Consider the following 10,413-nt stretch of genomic DNA (forward strand, 5'->3'; position numbering starts at 1 on the left):
AAAACATGTTCAAATTAATAATCCAACAATAATAATCTCAGTGATTGCGCAATTCTGTGCGTTTCGGTTCCATTATCAAAATAACTAGCAGAGCAGGAGTTTAAAATGAACTAATGAACCACCGCTGTGTTCAGGGAGGCTATTAATGATCGCAAAATAAATATCAAGCCTGCAAACCTGATATCGTTACGGACTGAATGTTATGTTTTTAACGTAATCTCTGGTCGGCTTGTGGAGCGCAGGACGTTGCCATGGCAACGGGTCTGCTTAAATGTCAGAGAGACAGAGAGTAAAAATGTGCGAGTGGTTTAGAGTTGATCACCTGTTCAGGTTGTTTACCTTTGATGTGGCTCATCACAGCCGCTGTAGTTTCTGAACTTTCAATAAACGACAAACTTGGACTAATTACGTCGTTCTTTGTGACTATACGTCATTTACAACAAACATCAAACACGGTAAATACGTTTAATTAAGTATTAAACAAATGGCTTCTACCGCGATAATTATGTGAAATTAAATTAATTGTCTAATATAAAAAATAGTTTGGTGCTGTCGGGATCAGAGTCTGAGAGACTTTTTCTTTATCAAACAATTTTGTTTTTTGCCTCTTATTTAGTGGAAATATTGATGTTAATGAGATTTTCTCCAAAATAATAACCTTTTTCAACCTTTATAGCTCCATTTTTGAAAATGAGGCTCTAACATTCACAAATGACATTGAAATAAAATCCAGTCCAACATCTGGTTTGAGGTGATTCCTCTGGATCCTGTTGGAGGAAAAATAACCTAACAGAGCTCTGTGGTTCCTCCTGTCAGTATGAGATTCAGGGTGAGGAGGCATCATGTTAGGAAGAGAAGTGGAAGCTGCAGGATCTTCAGAACAAACAGGTCATGATGCTGGGCTACTGATTATCCCTCTGTCTGGACACAGGATCAATAGAACCAGTTTAAAAGCTAAAATGAATGGTTATTTGCCAGACATGGAAAACTGGGATGCACTCCATGCCATGATGTTCAGGATTTAGGTCTCATGGCATCTCAAGGTGTCAACATTGCAGCCAGTGGGCTGCAATGTTGCAAGCTACCCAGCTTTATATATATATATATATAGTTTTTTGTTTGTTTGTTTTTGTCATAGTACCCCCAAGAATTTAAAACTACTTTCATCCCTGAGAAAGAGTATAGTGTGTGAATAAGCTAGTTGAGAAGATCTCCAGGGTTCCTCTGTGGTCTTTAAGCCATGTAAAATGGTGGAATTAGATTTTAATATTCACTTAATTTGCCCCCAAAAATCATTCTTTTTTTATATTGTCATTGGTTAAACATCTTGTATTATTTTCCTACCCCTTCAAAATGGTAACCTACTTTTCTTTCTAAATCTAAATATAACATCAACGTTTGCGGCTCCCGTGTGACAAAGTGTGTATGCCGTGATACATAGTTACCAGGATTAGAGGACTGATGTCTCAGCACGATCTAGAGAAACTCATCCATGCGTTTATCTTTAGCCGCATTGATTACTGCAACAGCGTCTTCACAGGTCTGACTAACAAATCAATCAAACAGCTGCAGCTGATCCAGAATGCTGCTGCTGCTCGGGTTCTCACTAAAACCAGGAAGATAGAGCACATAACACCAGTTTTAAAGTCCCTACACTGGCTCCCTGTAGCTCAGAGAATAGACTTTAAAATACTGATGTTAGTTTATAAATCACTGAACGGTTTGGCACCACAATACCTTAAAGATCTGTTATTACTGTACCAACCGTCTAGACCCCTCAGATCTTCTGGTTCTGGTTCTGCTCTGCATCCCCAGAACCAGAACCAGATGAGGAGAAGCAGCATTCAGTTTCTATGCACCACAGATTTGGAACAAACTTCCAGAAAACTGTAAAACAGCTGAAACACTGAGTGCCTTTAAATCTCAACTTAAAACTCACCTGTTTAGAGTTGCTTATGGCTAAATTAGGGTTAGAGTGCGGGTTTTGATGTCTTCCATCTTTTTATGTCTTTAATGTTTTTAATTTCTTCTTCTTTCTTTTCGACGTTTTAATGATGTAATGTTTTTTGTTTTTATTTTTATTTTGTTTTTTTATTTTTTTTAATCTCTCTTTCTCACTGATTATTTCTGTTTTTATTTTAATCATGTAAAGCACTTTGAAATGCCTTGCTGCTGAAATGTGCTATACAAATAAAATTTGATTGATTGATTGATAAAAAATCAAAGGGCTTCAATACTTTTGCAAGATACTTCATGAGTTGCCAGAATTGTACTGGTTGATCATCTCCAACTAGTTTGCTAGAAAAAAAAATCTTATTTAATAATGAATTCAGAAATTTATTGAAAAAGAATAAAACAAAGGCAGGTTGAAACGGTACATGTTGTTGAGTGCGTTGTTTTTTTTTTTGTTTGTTTGTTTTTGGAGCCATTTTGAGCAGCGGGATGTTGGAGAATCGCTCTCCACCCACATGCCAAACTTCCAGGTCCTAATTATGGCTTTAAATGGAAACAGTCAGGCTTTCCTGTCAGCAAATGGAGCTTGGGGTGGCATTTTGTTTCTGCAGGATGGGTGCCTCAGCTGGCAGACGGCGGAGACACAAATCAGAATGAAACGAGGAAAAAGGGGGACGGCTCTCCAAAAATAATTCAATTCTGCCGCTGCGCATTCCATCTGCCTCTTAATCAGGCATCGTCGGTCAATTCTGGGAGAAATTATTTACAAAGACTTTTCCAGTGTTGAACATGTCAGCACGGGCTGGTTGGTTGGTTTATCATTATTATCCCCTTTCTCTTTTATACCTTCAAAATAGATCATTTCCTATCTGTAATCAAAAGTTCAGGTTTAATTTTTTCCCCCTTTAATTGGAAAACATTCCCCTCTTCCTGGTATTTCATCTGTCCTTATTGATTACGTGAGCCGGTAATGCTCTGGTTTTAGTAACAGTTCACTTGAAGCACGCTGGGGGAGGGGAGGGCACATATGCGTTATTACATAACAGCCACATTTCAGAATGACAGAATAATGAGCCATTGACATATACATATGCAACGTTAGTGGGACATTGTTTCCAGTTTGTTGCCGAGGAACTTATTTGAGCTCCGTGTCAGGGAAATTCATAAATAGATTGTTCGAACAACAACTGCTGCAGCCTGAAAAAAAACATTAATCTATGCAAAAAGCTGGGGGTTTTTAGACCATCATCTCAAAGGTTAAAACAAAGCCAAATCAAGTAGTCAAAAAAAATTAATATATTAATTTGTCTTATATTCACTAAGTTTGCACACGCAAGAAATAGCAAGAAAACGTTGCGAGAAAGATCCATTATTGTGGGTTTATTGAAACTAATTAGTAAAGTTCAGCAGTTTATCTGTAGTTAAATTACAAACTCAAATTTCTTTGAAGTCATATTAATTATATACAACATTTTTATAACAACTGAACCCCATTGAAAACCTCCTGGTTGTTCCACCAGATATTGATTTCTGAACTCTTCCTGAGTTCAAACATTAGTATTGTTGTTTCTAAATGAACATGAACTTGTTTTCTTTGCATTACTTGAGGTCTGAAAGCGCCGCATCTTTTTCCGCTATTTTGACCATTTCTCATTTTCTGCTAATGAATACAACAGCTGATTATTTACGCTTTCCTTGTTGCAGTGCTGAAGAAAACATTGGGGTTTTTAAAGCTTAAGACAACCCTGTTCATAACGAGCTCCAAAGCCTACCAGGCAGGTCATTACTGATCCTGAAATTCCTCACACGAGAAGTGACAAACGTTACCTGGGCAACATTTGTCGTTCCATCTGTTTGAAGTGAATGAGGGAGCTAAGGCTGCAACATGAATCCACCTCTCATTATGCTGCCAGACACACAATGGAAAATGTGTGTCGTTATAGAAAATCATCTTTCTTGTTTGTGTTTTTTATACACATTGGGAAAAAAAAGGAGTTTTCTTTTAGCAAACCCAGTGAGCTAATAGGAATTACATCCGCTGGGTGGTAAATTAGTCAGTTGTTTTTTTGGTTGGTTTTTTGTGACTGGTATAATTTTCCCAGCTGAAATTTTAGGCTTTCCCCACGATAAAAATAGAATCCATGCATCATCTGTCTCCTTTTATCTCAAACACCGTTCTAGATTTCTTTTGGAGCTACTGCCTTTCCCTCTCTCTCTGTGTGCGCACGTGTGTGTGTGTGTGTGTGTGTGTGTGTGTGTGTGTGTGTGTGTGTGTGTGTGTGTGTGTGTGTGCGTTGGTACATGTGGTTTAGCAGGACATTTCGTCAGAATACACACAACACTAGCAGGACATTTTGAATTAACGGGACAGGAGTGGTGTCCTGCTAATTTTGACAAAAATCTAAAAGTGTAGAAAGGTTTCTATTGGTCTAATAACCCCAAAAATGCAAAAAAAACGAGATGTCCGGTTAATACACATAAACCTGATTTTGTGTATAATCTGTGTATCACCACAGCGCCCCCTATGGCAGGTTTGTGTAATAGCAGGACCTCATGAATATTCACACAACCTCTCATTCTGATTGGTTGTCTGCCGGAAGGTCCTGCTAATTACTACAGTGTCTTTCTAATTCACGTGTCGCTGTTTACACACATGAATTGTGTGTAAATTGCCAACTCTTACACTGGGGATGAGATGGCAATATGATTACTCTGAGCTATAAGACTGAATATTTTTTAAAGGTTAGTTGGATGCCTAAACCCAACCTTGGAATGTATGTGGCACCTAAAAATATACAGAAATTAATATATATTTTGATCAAATTTTGTTTAATTAAAATATTATGAATAATAAATGTGTGGAATAAGTGCATGGATTACAATAAATATAAACCATAATAAAGCAATTTTTTCACCAAACTATTCCACTGCTAACAGTTTGTTGATTCTGGTCTGCTCTGCATCCCCAGAACCAAGCATTTTGAAGCAGAATTTAGCTTCAATGTACCACAAATCTTGAATAAACTTCCAGAAAACTGCAACACAGTTGAATTCCTTTAAATCAAGGCTAAAACCACACCAATTTACAGTTGTTTCTGAATCTTAATCATTGGTAGATGTATCAATATATTTTATGTATATGATTTTAATTTTGATTTTACTTTGAATTTAATTTCTTTGTTTTTCTTTTTATGGTAAATGTATGTTATTTTATGACTTTTTAGTTCTTTGATGTAAAGCACTTTGGCCTTGTGGCTGAAATATGCTATACAAATAAAATTGACTTGTCAGCAGTTTTCAGATCTTGCCAAAGAATCTCTGCTGAGTTTATGTCTAGACTTTGACTTTGCCATTCTAACACATAAATATGTTTTTATTTAAACCATTCCATTGTAGATCTGGCTTTATGTTTAGGGTAGTTGTCCTTCTGGAAGGTGAACCTCTGCCCCAGCCTCAAGTCTTTTGCAGACTCCAGGTTCAGGTGTGTTCAGGTTTTCTTCCAAGATTACCCTGTATTTGGCTTAGTCCATCTTACAATCAACTCTAACAATTTTCCCTGTCCCTGAAGAAAAGAAGCACCCTCAGAGCAAGATGCTGCCACCACCATGTTTGTCAGTGGGGAAGGTGTGTTCAGATTGATCTGCAGTGTTTGTTCTCCACCACAAATAGTGCTTTGCATTTTTGCCAAAAAGTTCATTTTGGTCTTGTCTTATCATTTTTGCTGTATCCCAATATGGCTTTTGGCAAACTGCAACTTCTCATAGTTATAGGGACTTCTTATAGTTTTCTTTATATCATGGCTTTTCTATTGCCACTCTTCCATAAAACCACATTTTTGCAGTGCATGACTAATAGTTATACTGTGGACAGATTCCCCCACCTGAGGTGTGGATATCTCTGCATTTCATCCAGATCCACCATGAGCCTCTTGGCTGTATCTCTGATCAGTGCTCTTCTTGCTCAGCCTGTAAGTTTAGGTGGATGACCTTTTCTTGGTAGGTTCACAGCTGTGTGATTTGCTCTTTCCATTTCCAGATGATTAATGGAACAGTAGTCTGTGAGATGGCCTAAGCCTGCTTTAAGCTTCTCCACAACTTTATCCCTGTCCTGTCTGGTGTGTTCCTTGGACTTCATGCTGTTTGTTCCCCAATATTCTCTTAGCCAACTTTTGTGGCAGTCATAGAGGAGTTGAATTTTTTACCATTAGCAGTCAACTTCTGAAGACAATTGGTTGCATTCAGGGGATGGGGGCTGAATACTGGACTTTTAGCTTTTATTTTCCATAAAATTCTGTGAAAATATATTTGCAGTTGTGACAAAATATGGAAAAGTTCAAGGGCTATGGATACTTTTGCAAGCCACTGTACTTACAAATAGTAAGGCAAGTCCAATGACAGAAACAAGGTCCAGACAATCAACAGGTATGCACTGACAGCTCCATTTGACAAAGTCTTAGACTGAACCACAGCACAGAGGCAGTATTCATGATGGCACATAAGCAGGTCCCTAGAACCAGAGCAATAACGACCCAGATTTGTAATACCAAGCAAGATATTCAGTGAATGCTATGCAATGAATCCCCTGAGACAATCTAGTAGCTAACACCAGGATGCAAGATGGTAGCATGATAAGAATACATGGAACGCCACAACCAAGTACCCAGAATAGTGTGAAGAAACATCTGAAGGGAATATAACCTTGAACACACCTCTTTAAAATGGGAAATGCCACACAAGGTGGTAGAAAACGAACAAGCTAAGATTCTGTGGGCCATCCATATACAGGAAGACAAAACAGGAAAAGCAAACCAACTGAACATGGTGATCATTGAGCAGCAGAGCAAAGCAGTTGTTATGATGTAGCTATCCTGAATGAAAAGAAGGTACAGAAAAAAACTAGAGAAATACCAAAGACTAAAAAGAACCATCATCCTCCTAGAACCTAAGAAAAAATTTGTCCACATAAGTGGATGACTTATTTTGGACTGTCTAGTCCACAATACTAAATTTTGCTCTAGATGGGGTCTGGTGTCCACATGTTAGGCCATTATTTTATGACTTAGTGGTGGTGGAAGATTATAACACATTACAGGTTAGACTCAAGATGTTCAGTGTTTCTTTTGTTGTGTAAGTTTACAAAAGTTAGCAACTGTATAGCTTTACCATGGTGCTAAACATGGTGATTTAAAATGAATAAGTATTTTTCTGAGAAAAATGATGTCCAGATATCATGTAAAAAGATAATTCTTTGTTTTTGCAATCATTAGGTCCCAATCAACCCAAATATAAGACGAATTAATAATGCATGCCATGCAAGAGTTTGGGTCTTAGGTGGTTACAAAGAATGTGGAAGTTGAAGTCAACAGTAGTGCCTGTGGTCACTGAAACCCTCAGGGTAATGACCCCTAAACTGGAAGAGTGACTCAAACAAATACCTGGAGATACATCAGACCTCTTGATACAGAGAAGGACACCTTTGGGAACTGCTAATATACTGTGAAGACCACTCACGCTCCAAGGCTTGTGGTAGAGGACCCAAGCTTTTTTTTAAATTTAATTTTCCTTTTAGGATCAATAAAGTATTTTTGAATTTGAAAGAAGGGATAACCAGTCATGGAGTAATACAGAATTACAAATATAAAAATAAAAAGCATTTATTTAAAAAATATTTAAAGTGCCAAAAATATCATGATTACTTATGTTACTGTTAGCACAAAACTTTTAAAATGTATATTTTGTCGTAATCTCAATGTCGCTACTCTGCATACATGTAGATTGTATAGGTAGTCTAAATTGTCTATTGGCAGGTACATCAGCCAACCTTTTTCTGCAGGTGTTGTGTCTGCCATTAGACAACAGTTTATGTTGGATCTTTAAAAACAGTTTGTTTTTATGATAGTGTTTGGAACTGCCCTGCTGCTGAAATGTGCTATACAAATAAACATGATTAATTGATTGAACAGAAATGATTAAAAGAAGTGACAACATTGCTGGTGGGAGATACCATCTAACTGTTGCCTCTTAAATAAAGAAAAATGTAGGATAAACTATTTAACTTTGAAATATTGAATGAAAGTTACAAAATATTACTCAAATAGTTTTTTCTTGTTCCTGGAAAAAAATCAGACCTTGTGTGCTTCAGAAACAAAATGGAATTCTCCTTTTGTTGTATCCCTCCTCCTCTATCAACTTGGTACAATCCGACAAGTCCAGGTGCAAGCCATTAGTATTCATTTAACTTGTTTCATTTGTTTTGCGTGGAGAAAGAGGTAAGACTCATACAGAATCTCTTAAGACATTTAAGTACATATAGTTTAGTAATTTTGCAGAATGTTGTAGGTTACTTGATGCTTGGATACACCAAAGCATCTGATTTGCAGCAGTTTAGCTAGTAATTACCAACCATGTTAGCCAGTGTACCAGAGTTTAAAGGGAAGGTGGCTCACTCCAGAATTAGATAAAACTGTATTTGGTCATTTTCTGTACATCAGTGAGTGATATTGTTTCACAGGCACAAATTATCCTAGATAGTAATCATTAGTATTAAGATGATGTTTTAATTTTTTAAAGATTTTGAGAACCTGTCAATAGAAAGTCAATTATGTAGAACTGTGTACTTCAGTACATCATTTTCGCATAAAATAACACCAAATCATATTATGTACAGCAGGGGTGTCAAACTCAAGGTCTTGAGGGCTGGTGTCCAGCAACATTTAGATGTGTTTCTGATGTCACATGGCTGGATCAGATGGGATGGTCATCAACTTGACTGCACTGAGAAGCTATTTCAGTAATATACTTAAGGTGTTTTAGACCAGACAGACATGTAAAAGTTGCAGTACACTGGCCCAGGAGGCCTGGAGTTTGACACCCCTGGTGTACAGTATCATGTTGTTACTAAGCAACACATTCTCTGATCTTTGCAGAAGATGTCAGCAAAGAGGTCTCAGAGAGCAAACATGATTCCAATTGTTATTGCTCCTTAGGTGAAGATAAAGAAGGATTTGATGTAAAATACCCCAATTCATTTAAAGGTGAGTTGTGACTTTATTATGCATAGGATTCTAGGATTCCAGTGTTTATTAAAGGATTGTTTTTTCCTTTGTTTTGCTTTTTCACTTTTAAACTATTTTATACTACACATTATTAGCATAGATCATGTTCGATGATCATTATAATCAGAATACCTTTCTTTTTCCAAAGGAGACAAGCAACTGCTCAAAATACAAAAGATTATATATATATATATATATATATATATATATATATATATATATATATATATGAAAACAGTCTGAGGACTGAGTTTTGAAATTACAAGTACAAAATAATTAGTTGCATTCAGTTGACAAAAAATGTTTAAGTAACCACAGAAAGACATACAATTAGATCAATTGACTGATTTTGAAAAATGTTAATTTCATTTGCTACTATTTGATATATCTGCATTGTTTAAAGTTTATCCTACTTATTATGTGTACCTACAGGTGGAGGTGTGTTCAGCTAAAGGTGCTTTGCTTATACAGTTGGTGGACTTTATTTATGGAATAATTCAGTGTACATCCCTTCATTTCAGATTTCCAAAGTTGAACCGTCAGGCTGGTGATGTGGACATGCGGATCCTGTTCAACCAACCCTCCAGAGGTAATTTTGGTCTCCAACAACCAACGTATTCTCTAAAATAAAGTAATTGAAATGATATTAAATATTTGTTCAAAACACACATGTGTTTGTGTAATACTAGATATGTTAGCTGCATAAAAAGGAGGACTGAGTTTTGGAATGACAAGTATAGAAGAATGAAAATTACATTTAGAAGCGCACATACACACAGGTCCTGTGTAATTACTCAAAATGTAAGGTGCAGGAATAGGGAGGACTGAGTTTTGAAATTACAAGTATAGAAGAATGAAAGTTACATTGAGGAGCACACATACACACAGGTCCTGTGTAATACTCAAAATGTAAGGTGCAGGAATAGGGAGGATTTTCTTCTACATTGGGAACAAACTCACATATAGTGAGTGTTCTTTACATTTCAGATTTCTAAAGATGAACTGTGTCAGGCTGGTGACGTGGATGCATGCGGATTCTGTTAACCAACCTTGCAGAGGTAATTTGGTCTCCATCGACCACTTATTCTCTAAATAAAGTAATTGAAATCATATTAAGTACTGTTCACACACATAGGTGTTGTGTAATACTAAATATGTTAGCTGGATTAAAAGGGAGGACTCAGTTTTGAAATTACAAGTATAGAAGAATGAAAATTACATTTAGAAGCACACATACACACAGGTCCTGTGTAATACTCAAAATGTAAGGTGCCGGAATAAGGAGGACTACGTTTTGAAATTACAAGTACAAAGAATGAAAGTTACATTGAGGAGCACACATACACACAGGTCCTGTGTAATACTCAAAATGTAAGGTGCAGGAATAGGGAGGACTGTTTTCTACA

General features: G+C 36.7%; 1 long non-coding RNA gene across 1 annotated transcript; it reads left to right on the forward strand.

Annotated features, from left to right (window-relative positions):
* The first annotated feature begins 3,720 nt into the window (after positions 1-3,720).
* Positions 3,721-10,048, forward strand: LOC145549710 (uncharacterized). The gene is made up of 3 exons (XR_014085554.1): positions 3,721-8,986; positions 9,529-9,596; positions 9,995-10,048. It is a non-coding gene; the product is annotated as an uncharacterized LOC145549710 (long non-coding RNA).
* The last annotated feature ends 365 nt before the right edge of the window (positions 10,049-10,413 follow it).

The sequence above is a fragment of the Poecilia reticulata genome, chromosome 21, assembly GCF_904066995.2.
Source record: "Poecilia reticulata chromosome 21, P_reticulata-male-v2, whole genome shotgun sequence".
In the NCBI taxonomy this organism is placed as follows: domain Eukaryota; kingdom Metazoa; phylum Chordata; class Actinopteri; order Cyprinodontiformes; family Poeciliidae; genus Poecilia; species Poecilia reticulata.